Source organism: Phyllobates terribilis, unplaced genomic scaffold, assembly GCF_046119375.1.
Source record: "Phyllobates terribilis strain yellow unplaced genomic scaffold, ASM4611937v1 Scaffold_11__3_contigs__length_659146591, whole genome shotgun sequence".
Classification (NCBI taxonomy): Eukaryota; Metazoa; Chordata; class Amphibia; order Anura; family Dendrobatidae; genus Phyllobates; species Phyllobates terribilis.
In genome coordinates this window covers 574,199,038-574,219,739 of record NW_027362771.1, presented here as the reverse complement: position 1 = coordinate 574,219,739, position 20,702 = coordinate 574,199,038, and the positions used below count along the sequence as shown (strand labels likewise).

Sequence of the window (20,702 nt, the reverse complement as noted above, 5' to 3'; positions counted from 1 at the left end):
TCTTCTTAGTCAGGGCGAGCGCTGCAGCTGCCAGCCCCTGACTCCTTGGAACTCTGCTGTTTCCTATGCTGCTTCTTGTCTCCACTCTCCTTGTCTGACTCTCCCTGCCTCAGCCCCGGGTTTTTACAGGGGAAGCTCTTCCCCTCCCAAGACTGGGCAGGAGGTGTGGCATGCACAGGATCCCTGACCAAAGGACCTCCCACCTGCTCTCAGACATAACATTACATTACTGTGGAAAACCAGACCCCTGGGGTGCCACATTCCCCCCTAGTGAAATTTAGTACTCCGGGACTAAACACATTTAGAAAAACATAACAAAGTATAACAATAACAACACAATAAGAAAAACACATAAGATGGTTGCGGCGTGTCCGCAACCGGGTGCAGTCTTTGAAGAAAAGCAAAGGTGTCCATTTCACCAACACAGGGAGACGTAACCAGGTAGGGGTCTGTCCTACCCCGAGTCCTTAACAGTCTCTAGTCCATCCTGGGTTACGCTCCAACTATATACAAGGATTCCCGGTAAATCCACCAAGGTTTCCTAAAAACAACGCCGGAGAGTTCCACTTGTTGCCGTTGCATCAGTGCCCGGATCTCTTTCTGGAGCACCCGCTGCTCGCCGGAGCTGGCGTTCTTGGCAACCTGCTGTAAAAGGAAAATCACCTCTGCAAGACAATTTTCAATTACGTTAGTTCCTAGAGTTATTTTTCGGTGACTCTCATGTTTATCAATATCTACAATGATCAGTCCCTGTGCGGCCAGTTCGACTCTACCGATTTTGAGGGCCACCTCCTTAAATCCGATCTGTGGCACGGGCTGGCCATTGCTGGCGATGATACTCAAGTCGTCGTCAGGGTAGTGGGTAATATCCGAGTCATTCCAGTACTGCTTGAAGAGCACGTACGGGATGGTGGTGACCTGTGACCCGGTATCCAGTAGGGCACTCATGGGAATGCCATCCAGTACCACAGGCAAGACTGGACGTCCTCCCACATATCTGTCGCGCCAGTTCGATGGGCCTGGTGATCTTTTTCCTGGGGGTTGGCCCTCTACCCCAGGTTGTGCCCGTTTAAAGAACAGTACCTTTCCATATGTCCGGGTTGATTGCAGCGGCGGCAGATGGGTCGTCCGTCCTCGCTGTATCGGTCACTGGGTCTTCCTCTGGCCGGTGGGGTCCTCCTTGGTCGACGCCACGGGATGTCCTCCGGTCCGGATGCCAGCTGGATCTTCCCTGGGGTGGAAACCTGTAAAGACTGCACAGTTCGGGTTAGCGCAGCAACGCTCTTAGCTAGCTCTTGGACCTGATGGTGTAGGTCTGGAGCCGGGTCATTGTCCAAAGCCTGCGCATCAGCTCCCACAGGCCCTGCTGACAAGGGCGCCGCCTCCTGGTAGTAAGTGGTAGTGGGGCGTCTGTGGGTCACAACGCCACCTGGTGCCGGTTCTCGGAGCACCCGGATGGCTCTGTCCTTGAACTGTGCAAAGTCCAGATGGGGATCCTGTAAGGCCATTGCCCGCAACTGGGTTCGGTGGGCATTGCAATATAAACCCTCTATAAATTGTTCAGTCAACAGCCTGTCCTCGTTTCCCACCCCATCAGGGTCGGTCTGCTTTATGGCCCTCAGGGCCTCTTGTAGGTTTAGTGCATAGTCCCTTATACTCTCATGCGCTCGCTGCTTGCACCCGTAGAATCTAAGCTTAATCTCGGCTGAGGTGCGGGTATCAAAGGTGTCCTTCAGCCGGGTTAGTATCCCTGCGACAGTCTTCCTCCCAGGTGGCCAGGATTTTACTTCCCTTTTGGCTGCCCCGGTTAGTTGGGCCACCAGGATGCTCACTTTTTGCTCTTCTGTGAGGGGGTACACCTGGAAGAGGCTATCCAGCTTTTCTCTAAAGTCATGCAGGGTATGTGACTCCCCTGAATACTGGGGTAGCCAAGCTGCTCCCGGGATATAGGGCATGGTGAAGGGCATAACTGCAGCAGCGGTAGCGCTGGCGGGGGTTGGGGCAGTGAAGCTCTCCTCCGTATCCGACATCTTCCTCCCCCCTAGTGGACCGTGGCCTACCTTGCGATGATCCTCTTCCGTAGGCCGCGGCTCCGCAGTGGATCGTCAGGGTTGAGGACCTTCCGTCGCGCTCCATTGACGTCGGCGTCTGCTGGGCTCCTTCCAGGACCTTACGCAACGTCCGGACGTGAGGCGGGGCTTCAGTTCTCGCGCGCTTTCGGAGTCCACGCCCCTCTTCTTCCCGCGCGGCGTCCCCAAGATGGCGTCCAACGGCGGGAAAACTCCACGGATGGCGGGAAGAAGGCCGAAGATGGCGCCGGATGGCGGGAAACTTCACCGATGGCGGGAAGAAGGTAGAAGATGGCGCCGGATAGCGGGAATCTTCACCACTGGTAAGTTTGAACAGTCTTTGCTTTTCAGGCACGCAGTACCCGGTGGTTGCGGGCACGAAATCCTGCCGACTACGCCAAAGTTGACGCGCCCCTGGGCCTGTGTCGCGCTGCGTTGCGCATGCGGGAGCCTACCCGGAGCCGGATCAGTAGAGGGTTGTAGTCTCGTGGCGGTGACCCGGTCCGTGCCCAGGGAGTCAAACTAGACGGCAGTCTATTAGTAGTAAATAGTTGATGACTACGCCACCCGTTGAGTGCAGCCAGGGAGCTGCTGCTGCAGGGCAGACCGCTGAGGCCGGTGGTAGGATTGTGCAGCGTGATAGTATAACCCCCAACGGGAGGGGTATGGCCTCAGGGCAGCCGACGTGGATGATGGGGGTAGCAGGAACCACTCAGAGACGGTACGGTGTAGTTCAGGGTCTTTACTGGTAACAACGATAGACCCTCCCGGAGTACTTGCTAGCAAACGGGGCCTGGTCAGTCTTTGAGCAGATGGGATCTCCCCTGGCCAGGCGTAGTTGTAGGCCTCACAAACTGACTGTACTCTTCTGGCTACCTTGCTAGAAGCTGATGTAAGTAGCCCACGTCCCTGAGTGTACCGTGTGGTGCTCACCCGTATGGCCGGTGACTCGGGGCCTTCTAATGGCCTCCGCTCCACGATGGCGGTGCTGGTCCCACGCGTGTGACCGTGCCTTCGGGCTTCTGGGCCAGAGGACCTGAAATCCCCTGCCTGACGGATTCTGCTGCTGGGTAGAAGTTAGTCCCCACAGCCTCGGACTCCGGGTCCGGTAAAGAATCTTCTTAGTCAGGGCGAGCGCTGCAGCTGCCAGCCCCTGACTCCTTGGAACTCTGCTGTTTCCTATGCTGCTTCTTGTCTCCACTCTCCTTGTCTGACTCTCCCTGCCTCAGCCCCGGGTTTTTACAGGGGAAGCTCTTCCCCTCCCAAGACTGGGCAGGAGGTGTGGCATGCACAGGATCCCTGACCAAAGGACCTCCCACCTGCTCTCAGACATAACATTACATTACTGTGGAAAACCAGACCTCTGGGGTGCCACATATGTATATATAAATATATTTTTATTTCTTCTTTAAATATTATAAATATTAGATATGAACATTTTTTGAAAAATCTAAAAAATGTTAAAGATTATATATATATATGCACATAATTTTTATTTTTTCTTTAAATATTATAATATATATTTAAATATATGTATATAAAATGATATATATAATATGTATTTAAATATAGATATGATATGTATATCTATTTTTTTCTTCTTAAACTGAGAAAATACAATTTATTTAAATATATTTATTCAATATATATATAATTTTAATTTTTTTCTTTAAATGTATTTGATTTTTTTTCAGTCCCTTCGGGGTTTAACCCTGCGATTGCCTGATATAAGAGACCCGCAGCCGCTCCGTACATCATGGATCGCACCCAGACTGTGGACCGCAGATTTGTGAAACCGGTCTTAGATAAACCTTTCCTCTGGACGGAGCTCCGCCGTTATGGACGAGTCGTGTCTGGAATTACTGCTCAGCTTTATTTTAGTAAATGGAGCTCAGTTGCAATACCACACACAACCTGTGAACCGGAGTGGCGCTGTTTTAGGAAGAAAGCAGCCATGATTTCTAATACAGTACATGTTTGTAAAGCACTTTGGGTTTTTTTGGACAATGAATAGTATTTATTAGGTGAAGTTTTCTGTACTTGTATGTACAAACATAGCAGTGACAGGGGCCTTCACTAGACCCCCGGCTGTCATGGTAACCCATCGGCACCATGCAATCACATTGCAGGAGTGGGTGGGAATTTGGGGGGTCGAGATGGGTGCAGACAAATCACGGCCATTTACATGCCGCTGTCAGACATTGTCAGAGGGTTGAACAGCAGCGATCAGAGCTTGCACCGGTGGTTGTCTTTGTTTCCCATAGCAACCAATCACGGTCCGGATTTCATTTCTTACACAGCTCTGGTAAAATGAAAGCTGCTCTGTGATTGGTTGCTATGGACACCAAAGACTTTCATAGCAACTGTTTCTTTCTGGGGTCACACAGACTTTTCTACAGAAAAAATAAATAAATTAAGAAAAACACTAAAAGTGTGTGATTAAAAAACAAAACCGCAAGTGATGGGGGAAGGGGAATCACAGACCCAACCTATGTTAGAGGACAGACCCCACAGGGAGAGAGGCGTGGTCTCTTTCGATGTACATGGAGCCTTTCAGCTGACTATGATCCGGTCTAATCACCTTAAAGGGGTTGTCCAGGACAGAAATCTTCAAAGTGTTTCCGAGGATAAACGTCTCTATGTCACCAGACTTCCTAATATCCAGCGCTGCCTTCCTGTCGCTTCCTCTGGTCTTTGTTGACAAGTTGCTGGCGAGACATCACAACTACAGAACGTGACCACTGCAGCCAATCACCAGACTGATGCCGACCTCAGTGATTGGCTGTAGTGGTCACAAGTTGTGGCATCACTGCTGCAGCCTCTTGACAGGACGGGAAGCAATGACAGACAGGCAGCTCGGAAGTATCGGGGGGTGAGGAAAACACAGTTTATTATTATTTTCACTGGGCGAGCCTACGGAGATAGAAAACTTAATAATAGAAAAACCCTTTAAAAAGTTGAAAAAATACTCGCCTCCATACTTCATAAACAGCCAGTCACTGTACATCCTATTAGGCCGTACAGATGTGGGATCACTGCAGCCAGTCTATGATCACATTGGTCACTGCTATGGCTAGTGATTGGCTGCAGCGGTTACATTGTAAAATGGTTAAACAAAACTGTCTACACACCTTCTTATAAGAGACAGACTAAATATTATTCATTTTCTTTATGTTGCTGCCATGTTGGCGTTCCATTATGTTGGTCTTGTTGCACATAGTACAGGCTCTTGTTGCACATAGTACAGACTCTTTTTGCACATAGTACAGGCTCTTGTTGCTCTCATGTTATGTGTATGGTCCGAGCGGAAGTGACGGGGAACTGTGCAGAGATGGCGCTCGGCCTTGTGGCTCCAAATGGTATTACTGTGTGACTGCGTAGGTGACCCCTTGAACATCGGATGTTTCCTGCTACTCAGGATCAGTCATAGGGGGCACACAAAGCAGGCGGGAGCTGTGCACATCAGTAGTTATGGTGTGCAGCCTTAGGTCACTTACAGAGGGAACATAACCTCTGTGACTGACCCTGGCAGGTCCAAGGAGGCATTCATCCTATGGGCTTCAGTGAGCGTGCATGTAATATATGGTATCAGTATAGATCCCTTCATACTTCCCAGGTGCAAGAAATGATGTATTTATATAATACAAGGTGTTAGTTGTTGTTAGTTCCACACTGAAATCTTACCACTCCTGTTTTCCACAGAGCCTGGATAGCTCAGTCAGTAGAGCATCAGACTTTTAATCTGAGGGTCCAGGGTTCAAGTCCCCGTTTGGGCAGAATTGTTATTTAATAAAATTTCATGACATTTTTTTTCAAACAACTGCATGATATGTATGTAAGGTCACCTGCACAGTTTCCCATATTGTGGCATCCATAGGCCACAGATTACACCGTCCCTTTTTGGATCACCTTGGGGAAGACCCGGCTTTATACAGATTTCGGGTAAGTATAAATAACCCGAGGCTGATTCGTTAATTAGTCAGAAGTCACATTGGTCAGTTTTTGTCAAGGATTAGAAAAAAATGTCTGTTCCACACTAGTCCAGAGTTGTGTCCGGAGCCGCCAGCCTGATTTTTATTTTTTTTCTGAACAACTTTTCGAAAGTCACAAACAGAGAACATGGTTTATGGACACATTGAAAACCCATAAAGAACTGTCTAGAAATTTCTGGATGGTGCAAAAACCCGATTAAGTCTGGTATTACTGCTCAGCTCTATTGAAGAGAATAGGGCCTAGCTGCAATACCACAAACAACCTGTTCACAGGGGTGGCGCTGTTTTTTGTAACTCCGAAAAATTGCTATAAACTAGTAGTTGCATTTTTGAGACTGAATCATGTGGTTATAATAGATGTGCTTTCCTATTTTGTGGAGGTGGGAGATCTGACTTGTCTGCAGGCTGACGATGAAAGAAGTGGCCAATCTATTTTTTTTTCTCTCTGTTTTCTAAAAGCCACAACATTTTTATTTCTCCATCCGCGTTGCTGTATGAGAGCTCATCTCTTGCGGGACGAGATTTAGTGTTGTATGATAGCATTCATTTTGCCATAACTTTTATTTTTTGGGTTGTTAGAGTTGTGCGAGGTCTTGTTTTTTTCGGGGCGAGGTGTAGTCTATATTGTACCATTTTGGGGTCCATATGACTTTCGTATCTGTTTTAATTCCACTTTATTTTGGGAGGTGACATGACCCCTCCCCCAACCTCCCCTGCAATTCTGCCATTTAGATTTTTTTTTCTTCGGTTTCGGCTTGTAGCATTTGGGATAAAAATATTTTATTAGTTCAGATATTTAGAAACCCAGCAATACCCAATGTGCTAAATTTTTTACATATTGGTAAAAGGGGAGTGATTTTATTTTTATCAGTCCCCTTTGGGGACTTGGACCTGCGATTGCTTAATACTCACCTCTATATAGGCAACCTCTGTACATCCTATTCTGGACGCACAGATGGGCATGATCTTATTTTTATCAGTCCCCTTAGGGGACTTAAACCTGCAATTGCTTAATATTCGCCTCCATAAATAGGAAACAGCCCATCTCTGTACATCCTATTTTGGCCGTACAGATGTGTGATCACTACTGTCAGTCTCCAGTCACATTGGTTACTGCTGTGGCTAGTGATTGGCTGCAGTGGTTACATTGTAAAAGGGCTTAAAAAAACCTGTCTATGCACCTTCTTATAAGAGACCGTGGTTGCATTCACTCTTTGGAAGTGCTCAGAGGCTAATGGAAGCGAGTTAGGTCCAGCCTGAAATAGTCCTAAATCTTTAGTTCAGGGTTCAAGTACCTTTTCAGGCAGAAACTTTTAATAAAATTGAATAAAAAATGTTGAAATGACTCCATGATATATAGGTGATATAATATAATATACAGCACAACAGGCCTAATATTATGGGAGGAGGCTCAGCATGGAGGACTAGCGGTGATCTCCTCTGATGGTGCCACAGCTAGGTCACCTGTACAGTTCCTTACATTGTGGCCTCTATAGGGCCACAGATTACAACATCCCTTTTCGACCACCTGATGGACCTGGTATTACACAGGATGCGGGTGTCTATAAATGATCGGAGAGGCCGAGCCCAGAGATAGTATTCTCTCACTATCTGGCATTATTATGAGATCATGGTAAGTTGGTATTTAGTCACTACTTTGTGTTATTCTGCGCTCATGGTATAACGGTATTATATCAGTGCATAAACCCCCTCCCCTCCCCCAGCCTGGGGAGCTTTTCTTTCTGACATTACAGACTTAGGGGAGGGGCGTTATTAGCATATCCACTCCCAGAATCCTTTGCTCCCACAGCCCCCTAATGACTTTGTCTCTCCTCAGTGTAGACAGAGCCCCAGATCCAGAGGCCGCAGCTCCTCACAGATGGCCTCCAGCTTTGCGCAGTGGCAGTATCACAGCCCATGAGGTTTATCCGAGGCGTGATTATTGCTAGTTGAAAACTTTTCCAAATACCCTGCCATGAGGGCTCGTAATACAGTCAGCATGGCAATTTTTGACAGTCTCCCAGGAGGCTGACGATGTTCTTTGGGTTTTATTTTCACGGCATTTAGATTGCAGCAAGAACAACCTAATATCTTTGTTCCTCTGCTCAGTGCGGTGATAGCGATATCACATTTATATACGGGGATTTATTTTTTACTAGTTACAAAAAATCTTGTTTCTGTATTCTGAGCCAGAACTTATCATTTTCCGGTTGATGGAGACGTACGAGGACTTGTTTTTTCGGGGCGAGGTCTAGCTTTCTTCAGTACTATTTTGGGGTCTATATGACTTTCTTATCTCTTATTATTCCATCGTATTTTGGGAGGTGACCAAAAAAATCCCAGAAAATTTGCCATTTACACTTTCTTCTGATACCAAATGTGTTAATTTTTTATCTGTTTTTTGAAAAGGGGGAGATATTATCTATATATAAATATATGTATATGTGTGTGTGTGTGTATAAAGATCAAATACAATATATATATGTAAAATATACAAGTGCTTCTCACTAAATTAGAATATCATCAAAAAGTTAATTTATTTCAGTTCTTCAATACAAAAAGTGAAACTCCTATATTATATAGAGTCATTACACACAGAGTGATCTATTTCAAGTGTTTATTTCTGTTTTGGCGTTCCATTATGTTGGCCTTTTTGCATATAGTACAGGCTCTTTTTGCACATAGTACAGGCTCTTTTTGCATATAGTACAGGCTCTTTTTGCACATAGTACAGGCTCTTTTTGCACATAATACAGGCTCTTGTTGCACATAGTACAGGCTCTTGTTGCTGTCATGTTATGTGTATGGTCCGAGCAGAAGTGACGGGGAACTGTGCAGAGATGGGGCTCGGCCTTGTTGCTCCAGACGGGATTACGGTGTGACTGTATAGATGACCCTGTGAACATCGGATGTTTCCCCCCGTTCAGGGTCAGTCGTAGGGGGCACACAAAGCAGGCGGGAGCTGTGCACATCAGTAGTTATGGTGTGCAGCCTTAGGTCACTTACAGAGGGAAGATAACCTCTGTGACTGACCCTGGCAGGTCCAAGGAGGCATTCATCCTGTGGGCTTCAGTGAGCGTGCATGTATTATATGGTATCAGTATAGATCCCTTCATACTTCCCAGGTGCAAGAAATAATGTATTTATATAATACAAGGTGTTGAACAGTGGTTGATTTCAGACTAAAATCTAACCACTCCCTTGTGTGGTGCAGAGGCCAGATAGCTCAGTCAGTGGAGCATCAGACTTTTAATCTCAGGGTCCAGGATTCAAGTCCCTGTTTGGGCAGAAGTGTTTTTTTAATAAAATGTAATGATGAAAAAATATTGAAATGACTGTATGATACATATATGTCTACCAGGAGCTGGTTGATGATGACACAATATTATGGGAGGTGGCTCAGTATGGAGGACGAGCGGTGATCTCCTCTGATGGCGCCACAAGGTCTCCTGCACAGTCAGTTTCCTATATTGTGAAATCCATAGGGCCCCAGATTACTCTGTCCCTGATGGACCTGGCTTTATACAGATTTCGGGTAAATATAAATGACGGGAGAGGCAGAGCCAAGGTCTCTCCAGGAATTTCTGGATGGTGCAAAAACCTGATTATGTCTGGTATTACTGCTTAGCTCTATTGAAGAGAATGGGGTCTAGCTACAATACCACATACAACCTGTGCACAGGGGTGGCGCTGTTTTTTGTAATTCCGAACAATTCCTATAAACTAGCAGTTGCATTTGTCAGACTGAATCATGTGGGTATAATAGATGTGGTTTCCTATTGTGTGGAGGTGGGAGACCTGACTTGTCTGCAGGCTGACGGTGTTAGTAGTGACCAATGGAGATGGAAGTGTCGGCTTTCTCTCTCTCACTTCTCCTGTTTTAATTATTTTTCCTTTTCCCCAGTTATAATGAGTTCCATATGTTCAATGTGCGGGTGATATTTCCCTCTCCGGAGATGTCTGTGTGGATTTTAATTTTTCTTTATGACAGGGAGGTGGGAAAGTGAGGGGGAGGGTGGGCGAGCTGTAATTTTTGTTTGGTACCATTTTGGGGTCCTTACGACTTTCAAATCTGTTTTAATTCCACCTTATTTTGGGAGGTGACGCGACCAAAACACAATAAAATGCGATTCTGACATTGATATTTTTTTCCTCTGTTTCAGTGTGTAGCATATGGGATAAGTAATATTTTATTAGTTCAGACATTTACCAACCTGGCGATACCAAAAGTGTAAATTTTTGACATTTTGGTAAAAAGTGGTCAGATTTTATTTTTTCCTGTCCCATTAAGGGACTTGGTGTTAGAACCCTCCTGTTTGTTTTTTCCATCTTGTGTTTTGCGGTCACAAGACCATCTGCCTTTATATTCCAGCTCCGCCCTTGTGGCTGTGCTGGACTTCAGTGTTTGACTGTTTCTCTAGCCTGGTGCTTCGGTGCCTTTCTCTGTCAGTTCGTTTGGTCCTTCTGGGACCTCTAGTACCTTTTTGTCAGTTAGTCTTTTTGTGTTCTGCAACAACTTCTCTGTTTAGGAGGTGTCCCATTTTTTGTCCCAGTCCTTAGTTCTTTTAGGGACCCCTCCCCTTATGCTATAGGTCTTCGTTCAGACTAGCCGAGGAATAAGGCGGGTCTGTTCGCTAGGAACAGTCAGCCTGCTACATAGTAGGGATTCAGCTTAGTCTTACTGTAGGGACAGCTTTCCCCTATCTTTCCTTAGTACTTGTTGCAGATCATAACACTTGGACCTGCAATTGCTTAATAGTCACCTCCATACAGCCAGTCTCTGTACATCCTATTCTGGCCGCACAGATGGGTGATCGATGTAGTCCAGTCTATGCTCGTGTTGGTCACTGCTGTGGTCAGTGATTGGCTGCAGTGGTTACATTGTAAAAGGTTTTAAAGTAAAACAGTCTACACCCCCTCTTATAAAAGACCGCTGTTGCATTTGTTCTTAGGCCCTCTAAGTGAGGTCTGAACCTCATGCATTTCTTCATGTTGCTGCATTGTTGGCACTCCATTATGTTGGATGTTTCTCACTTTGTGAATGTAATTATTATAGACTGTTGCTGCACTTATGTTATGTGTATAGAACGAGAGGAAGTGACGGGGGATTATGCAGAGATGACGCTTGGCCGCGTGGCCTCCGACAGGATACTGTTTGACTGCCTAGGTGACCCCGTGAACATTCAATGGTTTCCGCCACTCAGGGTTAATGGTTACAGTGTGCAGTCTTAGGTCACTTACAGAGGGAAGATCACCTCTGTGAGTGACCCTGGCAGGTCCAAAGAGGCGTTCATCCTGTGGGCTTCAGTGAGTGTGCATGTAATATAATGTCTTTATATATGGTATCAGTGGTAGATCCCTTCATACTTCCCAGGTGCAAGAACTATTTGCACAGTAAAAGGTGTCAGATGACGATTGGTTCCAGACTGAAATGTTAGCACTCCAATATTTTCAACAGATCCCTGATAGCTCAGTCGGTAGAGCATCAGACTTTTAATCTGAGGGTCCAGAGTTCAAGTCCCTGTTCAAGCAGAAGTATTTTTTAATAAAATTGAATAATAAAAATTATTGAAACGACTGCATGAGGGAACGGTCTAATCTGTGATATAATATATATTATAATATACAGCATTATAGACACAATATTGAGGGAGGCGGCTCAGTATGGAGGACGAACGGTGATCTCATCTGATGTAGCACGCAAGGTCAGCTGCACAGTTTCCTATATTGTGACATCCACAGATTACACCGTCCCTGATGGACCTGGCTTTATACGGATTTTGGGTAAATATAAATGACCGGAGAGGCCGACCCCAGGCATTGTGCCTGTTAATTGTCCAGAAATCACATTAGTCTAATCGTTTTTTCCAGAACCAGGGCCGCACTTCTTCAGGTTTGTCCTGATTTTCCTATTCTTTTTTTTTTGGAAAACTTCTTCCGAAGTCACCGACTCTCAGCATGGTTTATGGACGCATCGACAACACATAACTGACTGCTCAGAAAAACCCCGAGATCTCCCCGGGGACTGAATCATGTAGAGAACTAGGCTGCGTCATGTGTCATGTCGTTACATACTATTATTGAAGGTATTGTGGGTATTGCGGTATTCAGTCACTATCTGGTATTATTATGTGGTGATGGTATGGCGGTATTCAGTCACTATCTGGTGTTTTTATAGGGCAATGGTATGGCGGTATTCAGTCACTATCTGGGACTATTATATGGTGATGGCATGACAGTATTCAGTTTCTATCTGGTGCTATTATGAGGTAATAGTTTGGAGGTATTCAGTCACTATCTAGTGTTATGTGGTGATGGTATGGCAGTATTCAGTCACTATCTGGTGTTATTATATGGTATGGCGGTATTCATTCACTAATCAGTCAATGTTTTATGCTATTTTGTTGTCATTGTATGGCGGTATCCAGTCACTATTTGGTGCCGTTATACGACCATGGTTTTGAGGCATTCAGTCACTACTTGTTGTTATTATGTGGTTATAGTATGGCGGTATTCAGTCACTACTTGGTGTTATTATGTGGTTATAGTATGGCGGTATGTCAGCTGCTCTCCTGGCATTTTCAGCGGGGGTCACTAGTAACATAATCCCCTAATACATAAGTAAAGGTTCCTCTCCAGGAAATCAGATCTGGTGCTGAGTTCGTGTAGTAGAAGATGGAGAAACTGTGTAACCGGAAATGAGGAGCCGTCAGACGGCGGAGAGACCCAGCAGAAAGTCCTGACCTCAGAGAGTCTGTACAGAAGCCCGGATAGCTCAGTCGGTAGCATCAGACTTTTAATCCCTGTTCAAGTCCCTGTTCAGACGGAAGCTTTTAATCAAAAATGTTGAAACGTCTCTTGTTTCTTCCGTGACAGACTTAGGGGAGGGGTTTATTAGCATATCGTATGCTCCCAGAATCCTATGCTCCCAGAATCCTATGCTCCCAGAATCCTATGCTCCCAGAATCCTTTGCTCCCAGAATCCTTTGCTCCCACAGCCCCCTAATGACTTTGTCTCTCCTCAGTGTAGACAGAGCCCCAGATCCGGAGGCCGCAGCTCCTCACAGATGGCCTCCAGCTTTGTGCAGTGGCAGTATCATAGTCCATGAGGTTTATCTGAGGCGTGATTATTGCTAGTTGAAAACTTTTCCCAATACCCCGCCATGAGAGCTCGTAATACAGTCATCATGGCAATTTTTGATAGTCTCCCGGGAGACTGAGTAGGTGGTTAATAGTAGAAGAAGTTATTGCTGTTTAGCTGTAATAAATCTATATACAGTTGTGTTGGAGCCGTATGTTACATGTGTCGGGCTGAGAATCAGCCAAGAAATGTGTGGGATCAATTACAGAATTACTATCTATTCAGTACCTTCCCTGGAGATTTCTCCATATATAGTCATGTTATGGTTGTTTTTTGTTATTATGTGGTGATGATATGGCAGTATTCAGTCACTATTTGGTGTTATTATGTGGTGATGGTATGGCGGTATTCAGCCACTATTTGGTGTTATTATGTGGTGATGGTATGGCGGTATTCAGTCACTATTTGCTGTTATGTGGTGATGGTATGGCGATATTCAGTCACTATCTGGTGTTATTATGTGGTGATGGTATGGCGGTATTCAGCCACTATTTGGTGTTATTATGTGGTGATGGTATGGCGGTATTCAGTCACTATTTGCTGTTATGTGGTGATGGTATGGCGATATTCAGTCACTATCTGGTGTTATTATGTGGTGATGATATGGCGGTATTCAGTCACTATCTGGTGTTATTATGTGGTGATGGTATGGCGGTATTCAGCCACTATTTGGTGTTATTATGTGGTGATGGTATGGCGGTATTCAGTCACTATTTGCTATTATGTGGTGATGATATGGCGATATTCAGTCACTATCTGGTGTTATTATGTGGTGATGGTATGGCGATATTCAGTCACTATCTGGTGTTATTATGTGGTGATTATATGGCGGTATTCAGTTACTGAAGAGCAGTCAGATGGAGGATGAACCCTCTCCCCTCCCCCAGCCTGGGGGGCTTTTCTTTCTTCCATTACAGACTTAGGGGAGGGGTGTTATTAGCATATCCACTCCCAGAATCCTTTGCTCCCACAGCCCCCTAATGACTTTGTCTCTCCTCAGTGTAGACAGAGCCCCAGATCCGGAGGCCGCAGCTCCTCACAGATGGCCTCCAGCTTTGCGCAGTGGCAGTATCATAGCCCATGAGGTTTATCCGAGGCGTGATTATTGCTAGTTGAAAACTTTTCCCAATACCCCGCCATGAGGGCTTGTAATACAGTCAGCATGGCAATTTTTGACAGTCTCCCAGGAGACTGAATAATGGTGTTAGTATTAAAAGAAGTGTTTATCGGATATAGTTACATGTATACAGTTGTATTGGAGCCGTATGTTACATGTGGGGCTGAGAATTATAAGTAACATTTCACTTCTCTGAGGACAAGAGAATCAGCAAAGAAACGTGCGGGATCAATTACAGGATTACTATCTAGTCAGCTGCTTCCCCGGAGATTTCTCCATATGGAGTCATGTTATATACACTGCTCCAAAAAATAAAGGGAACACTCAGATAACACATCCTAGATCTGAATGAATGAAATATTCTCATTGAATACTTTGTTCTGTACAAAGTTGAATGTGCTGACAACAAAATCACACAAAAATCATCAATGGAAATCACATTTATTAACCAATGGAGGCCTGGATTTGGAGTCATCCCCAAAATTAAAGTGGAAAAACACACTACAGGCTGATCCAACTGTGATGTAATGTCCTTAAAACAAGTCAAAATGAGGCTCAGTATTTGGTATTGTTGTGTGTTTATGGTACAGTCACTATTTTTTAGTTTTTTTTCATTATAAGCTTCTGATAACAGCCTCCCCGACCCCCAATTCATCATAAGTCCCTGTTTAGTGTTCTCTTCCACCCCTATTTCATTGATAGCGTCCCCTCCCACCCCCAGTTCATTATGAGACCCTCTTAGTATCTTTCCCCACATCAGAATTTTCCTAATTTCTGCATAAATTTGACCTAAAACGACATCAGCTTTTCACAAGTGGATGAAGAACCAAATCAAATGAGTCCAAAACATTAAACTTTTACACTTTTTTTTAAAGAAAATAATCCAATCTCACATGTATGTGAGTGACAAAAGTATGTGAACCTTTAAGGTTAGCAGATAATTTGAAGGTAGGATCGATAGGGAGGGTTAATATATGGCGGTATTTAATCATTATTTGTTATTATATGGTCACAGCATGACAGTATTGCTTCTCAGCTGCTCTAGCGCCATCATCAGGAACTTTCTGGTAATGCAATCCTGTAACACATAAGTGAAGGTTTCCCCAGGACGCAGGAGCAGACAGTCTGTATAGCAGGAGGTGGTGACACTATGATCAGATGGAGGATGAACCCTCTCCCCTCCCCCAGCCTGGGGGGCTTTTCTTTCTTCCATTACAGACTTAGGGGAGGGGTGTTATTAGCATATCCACTCCCAGAATCCTTTGCTCCCACAGCCCCCTAATGGCTTTGTCTCTCCTCAGTGTAGACAGAGCCCCAGATCCGGAGGCCGCAGCTCCTCACAGATGGCCTCCAGCTTTGTATCATAGCCCATGAGGTTTATCCGAGGCGTGATTAATGCTAGTTGAAAACTTTTCCCAATACCTCGCCGTGATGATTTGAAATATAGTCCCTGTATAACCTCCCTACAACGCCTGGGCATGCTCCTGATGAGGCTGAGTATTGTGTGGTCTCCACGTGCCTGTATGACCTCCCTACAACGCCTGGGCATGCTCCTGATGAGGCTGAGTATTGTGTGGCCTCCACGTGCCTGTATGACCTCCCCACAACGCCTGGGCATGCTCCTGATGAGGCTGAGTATTGTGTGTGGCCTCCACGTGCCTGTATGACCTCCCTACAACGCCTGGGCATGCTCCTGATGAGGTTGCGGATGGTCTCCTGTGGGATCTCCTCCCAGACCTGGACTAAAGCATCCGCCAACTCCTGGACAGTCTGTGGTGCAACGTGACGTTGGTGGATGGAGCGAGACATGATGTCCCAGATGTGCTCAATCGGATTCAGGTCTGGGGATCGGGCGGGCCAGTCCATAGCTTCAATGCCTTCATCTTGCAGGAACTGCTGACACACTCCAGCCACATGAGGTCTGGCATTGTCCTGCATTATTAGAAAAAAGATTAGAACCGAAAAATAAGTTACCAAACAAATATATAAAGGAGATAACAAGTATCTCCATATTGGAAACTATTCAGAGGACTATGTATATAGGGCCATTCGTATAAATAGCATATATCACGAAGTGCCTAAGCAAGAAACAATACGAATATAAGGCCAAAAAATATAATAAAAAGTATCTTTATTGAAAAAATATATATATAAATAAATAATCACAGTATCAATACAGGTAATGGTGGCACGACATATGTCAGAAAACATTACAGAGACTTAGATAAAACATACTTAAAACCAACCACCAGGTGTCGCCACAGAGTACAGATATCGCATGCCTCATGTAGCATTATGGACTATAGCCATATCAGTGAGGGTAATCATATATGGGTGATAATGAATGGCTAAAAAAATTATCGACAGCACAACCACTTAAAGATGTACACCTTCATTATATATATATAGTGTTTATAAGGAAATACCAAGAGAAGGAAATGACACATCAGACATATGATTCACCTTAATATTGGAATCGAAACTGCACGCTGTGTGGCTCCCCGACGCGCGTTTCGGCGCTCCTGCCTTTTTCAAGGCCTTGAAAAAGGCAGGAGCGCCGAAACGCGCGTCGGGGAGCCACACAGCGTGCAGTTTCGATTCCAATATTAAGGTGAATCATATGTCTGATGTGTCATTTCCTTCTCTTGGTATTTCCTTATAAACACTATATATATATAATGAAGGTGTACATCTTTAAGTGGTTGTGCTGTCGATAATTTTTTTAGCCATTCATTATCACCCATATATGATTACCCTCACTGATATGGCTATAGTCCATAATGCTACATGAGGCATGCGATATCTGTACTCTGTGGCGACACCTGGTGGTTGGTTTTAAGTATGTTTTATCTAAGTCTCTAATGTTTTCTGACATATGTCGTGCCACCATTACCTGTATTGATACTGTGATTATTTATTTATATATATATTTTTTCAATAAAGATACTTTTTATTATATTTTTTGGCCTTATATTCGTATTGTTTCTTGCTTAGGCACTTCGTGATATTGTCCTGCATTAGGAGGAACCCAGGGCCAACCGCACCAGCATATGGTCTCACAAGGGGTCTGAGGATCTCATCTCAGTACCTAATGGCAGTCAGGCTACCTCTGGCGAGCACATGGAGGGCTGTGCGGCCCTCCAAAGAAATGCCACCCCACACCATTACTGACCCACTGCCAAACCGGTCAGGCTGAAGGATGTTGCAGGCAGCAGATCGCTCTCCACGGCGTCTCCAGACTCTGTCACGTCTGTCACATGTGCTCAGTGTGAACCTGCTTTCATCTGTGAAGAGCACAGGGCGCCAGTGGTGACTTTGCCAATCCTGGTGTTCTGTGGCAAATGTCAAGCATCCTGCAGTGTTGGGCTGTGAAGACAACCCTCATCTGTGTACGTCGGGCCCTCATATCACCCCCACTGAGTCGGTTTCTAACCGTTTGTGCAGACACATGCACATTTGGGGCCTGATGGAGGTCATTTTGCAGGGCTCTGGCAGTGCTCCTCCTGTTCCTCCTTGCACAAAGGCAGAGGTAGCGGTCCTGCTGCTGGGTTGTTGCCCTCCTACGGCCCCCTCCACGTCTCCTGGTGTACTGGCCTGTCTCCTGTAGCGCCTCCAGGAGCTGGACACTACGCTGACAGACAAAGCAAACCTTCTTGCCACAGCTCGCATTGATGTGCCATCCTGGATGAGCTGCACTACCTGAGCAACTTCTGTGGGTTGTAGAGTCCGTCTCATGCCACCACGAGTGTGAAAGCACAACCAACATTCAAAAGTGACCAAAACATCAGCCAGAAAGCATTGTTGCTGAGATGTGGTCTGTGGTCCCCACCTGCAGAACCACTCCTTTATTGAGGGGGTCTTGATAATTGCAATAATTTCCATCTATTGTCTATTCCATTTGCACAACAGCATGTGAAATTGATTGTCAATCAGTGTTGCTTCCTAAGTGGAAAGTTTGATTTCACAGAAGTTTGACTTACTTGGAGTTATATTCTGTTGTTTAAGTGTTCCCTTTATTTTTTTGAGCAGTGTATTTTTTGTGTTATCATGTAGTCATGGTATGGCTAGGGTGTCGGCACCATTGAAATTGTTCCAGAAAATGAAGTATTTCTCCCAGAACATTATTACAATTCCCCGTATTTTGTACACGTTTGTTTCCTTTGTGAGTGTTGGAGCAACATTTAAAAACAGAGGAAAAAAAAGGCAAATTGGACATAAGTTTACACAAAACCCCAATAATGGGCCAGATAAAATTGTTGGCGCCTTCAACTTAATATTTGGAATGTGGAATAAATATCTGCAATCAGTCGCTTCCTATAACCATCAGCTTCTTACACCTCTCAGCAGGAATCTTGGACTCTTCTTACAATCTGCACCAGGTCTCTCATATGTGAAGGATGCCTTCTCCAAACAGTAATTTTAAGATCTCTCCACAGGTGATCAACGGGTTTTAGATCCGGACTCATTGCTGCCACTTCAGAACTCTCCAGCAATTTGTTTCCATCCATTTCTTGGTGCTTCTTGAAGTATATTTGGGGTCATTGTCCTGCTGCAAGACCTATGACCTAAAATGCAATCCCAGCTTTCTGACACTGGGCAATACATTGTGGCCCAAAATCCTTTGGTAATCCTCAGATTCCATAATACCTTGCATACAGTAAATCACTCAGTTCCAGAGGCAGCAAAACAGCCCCAAAACATCTTTGAACCTCCACCATATTTGACTCTAGGTGCTGTGTTGTTTTCTTTGTAGGTCTCATTCTGTTTTCGGTAAACAGTAGAATGATGTGCTTTACCAAAAAACTCTATCCTGTTGTCATCTGTCCATAAAACCCTTTCCCAGAAGGATTTTGGCTTACTCACTTACAATTTGGCAAACTTCGGTCTAGCTTTTTTATGTCTTTGTGTCAGCAGGGGGGGTCCTCCTGGATCTCCCACCATAGCGTTTCATTTCATTCAAATGTCGGTGGATAGTTCGTGCTGACACTGATGCACCCTCAGGTTGCAGGACAGCTTGAATTTGGGGCTACTTTTCCTCAGACTATCCTGCGTTGCAACCTTTCAACAATTTTTCTCTGCCGTACACGTCCAGGGAGATTAGCTACAGTGCTATGGGTTGTAAACTTCTTGATTATGTTGTGCACCGTGGACAAAGGAACATCAAGATCTTTGAAGATGGACTTGTAACCTTGAAATTGTTGATATTTTTCAACAATTTTCATCCTCAAGTCCTCAGACAGTTCTCGTCTCCTCTTTCTGTTCTCCATGCTTAGTATGGCACACACAGATATACAATGTAAAGATTGAGTCAACGTCATCTCTTTTTTTTTTCATCTGGTTTCAGGTGTGATTTTCATATTGCCCACGCCTTTAACTTGCCACAGGTGACTTTGTCCAGTCCCTGATATCATCCTCTCCCACCGCCCAAGTCATTATAAGTCCCTGATGATGTCCTCTCCCCAATTCAAACGTTATGTCTTATGAGATCATCTCTGCATTGCTGGACAAGTCTGGAATACAGAAGTGATTTTTTTTTTCCAGAACGTGGAAACCAATGGACAGTATGAATAGTTGGAAGTGGTGATAGTGTGTAACCCGAAAAGAGGAGCAGATGGCCGATAATTTAGGAGAAAATCCTTGTGTCAGAATGTGTGCACAGGTGGTGATACTGTGTAACTGGAAAGAAAAGCAGAAAGCAGATAGTTGTAGGAGAAAGTGTGTGTGTGATACTATGTAACAAGAAAGGAGGAGCAGACGGCCCACAGCTGCAGCAGAAAATCATTGTGTCAGTAATCATGTACAGAAGCCTGGATAGCTCAGTCGGTAGAGCATCAGACTTTTAATCTCAGGGTCCAGGGTTCAAGTCCCTGTTCGGGCAGAAGCCTTTAACAAAGAGGAAAACAATAAATGTTGTTTCATGAGGATATAAATGAGACCTAGAGAAGGACAAATGATGGAGACTGTTCAGGAAAAAATCATGGTTACCATAATTCTTTTGATTTTGGACAGTTTTGGGTGGTGACCATGTTCTCCTTAGCTGCTCTCTTGTCGCCAACAACAGGCGATCACTGGTAATGTAATGTACTAGAACATAAGTGAGGGCTCGTTACATATTCCACGTAGTAGGAACTTGTAGACAGTCAGTATAGAGGAACTATATGAAGGTATTCAGACCCTATTTGGTGTTATTATATGGTCTTGGTATGGAAGTAATCAGTCACTATTTGACAATATAATGTGGTCACGGGATGGCGGTTTTAGGTGAGTATTGGTTTAATCATGTGTTCCTGGTATAACCGTAATCAAAATTAAAAGCAAAACCACAGTAAGAGGAATTAGAATCAATTCATTTTGGGGGGAATTTACAATTATGTGTTTATAGT

At 44.8% G+C, this 20,702-nt stretch overlaps 5 non-coding genes and 1 pseudogene across 5 annotated transcripts; all 6 read left to right on the top strand.

The window, feature by feature from the left end:
- Positions 1-5,772: 5,772 nt before the first annotated feature.
- On the top strand, positions 5,773-5,845 carry TRNAK-UUU (transfer RNA lysine (anticodon UUU)). The gene has a single exon. It is a non-coding gene; the product is annotated as a tRNA-Lys (tRNA).
- Positions 5,846-7,949: 2,104 nt separating this feature from the next.
- LOC141168237 (U4 spliceosomal RNA) lies at positions 7,950-8,089 on the top strand. The gene has a single exon (XR_012251981.1). It is a non-coding gene; the product is annotated as a U4 spliceosomal RNA (small nuclear RNA).
- A 5,048-nt stretch (positions 8,090-13,137) lies between these two features.
- On the top strand, positions 13,138-13,277 carry LOC141168440 (U4 spliceosomal RNA). The gene has a single exon (XR_012252176.1). It is a non-coding gene; the product is annotated as a U4 spliceosomal RNA (small nuclear RNA).
- Positions 13,278-14,253: 976 nt separating this feature from the next.
- Positions 14,254-14,393, top strand: LOC141167672 (U4 spliceosomal RNA). Its single transcript, XR_012251464.1, has one exon. It is a non-coding gene; the product is annotated as a U4 spliceosomal RNA (small nuclear RNA).
- Positions 14,394-15,671: 1,278 nt separating this feature from the next.
- LOC141168004 (U4 spliceosomal RNA) lies at positions 15,672-15,773 on the top strand (annotated as a pseudogene).
- A 4,351-nt stretch (positions 15,774-20,124) lies between these two features.
- Positions 20,125-20,197, top strand: TRNAK-UUU (transfer RNA lysine (anticodon UUU)). The gene has a single exon. It is a non-coding gene; the product is annotated as a tRNA-Lys (tRNA).
- Positions 20,198-20,702: the final 505 nt, after the last annotated feature.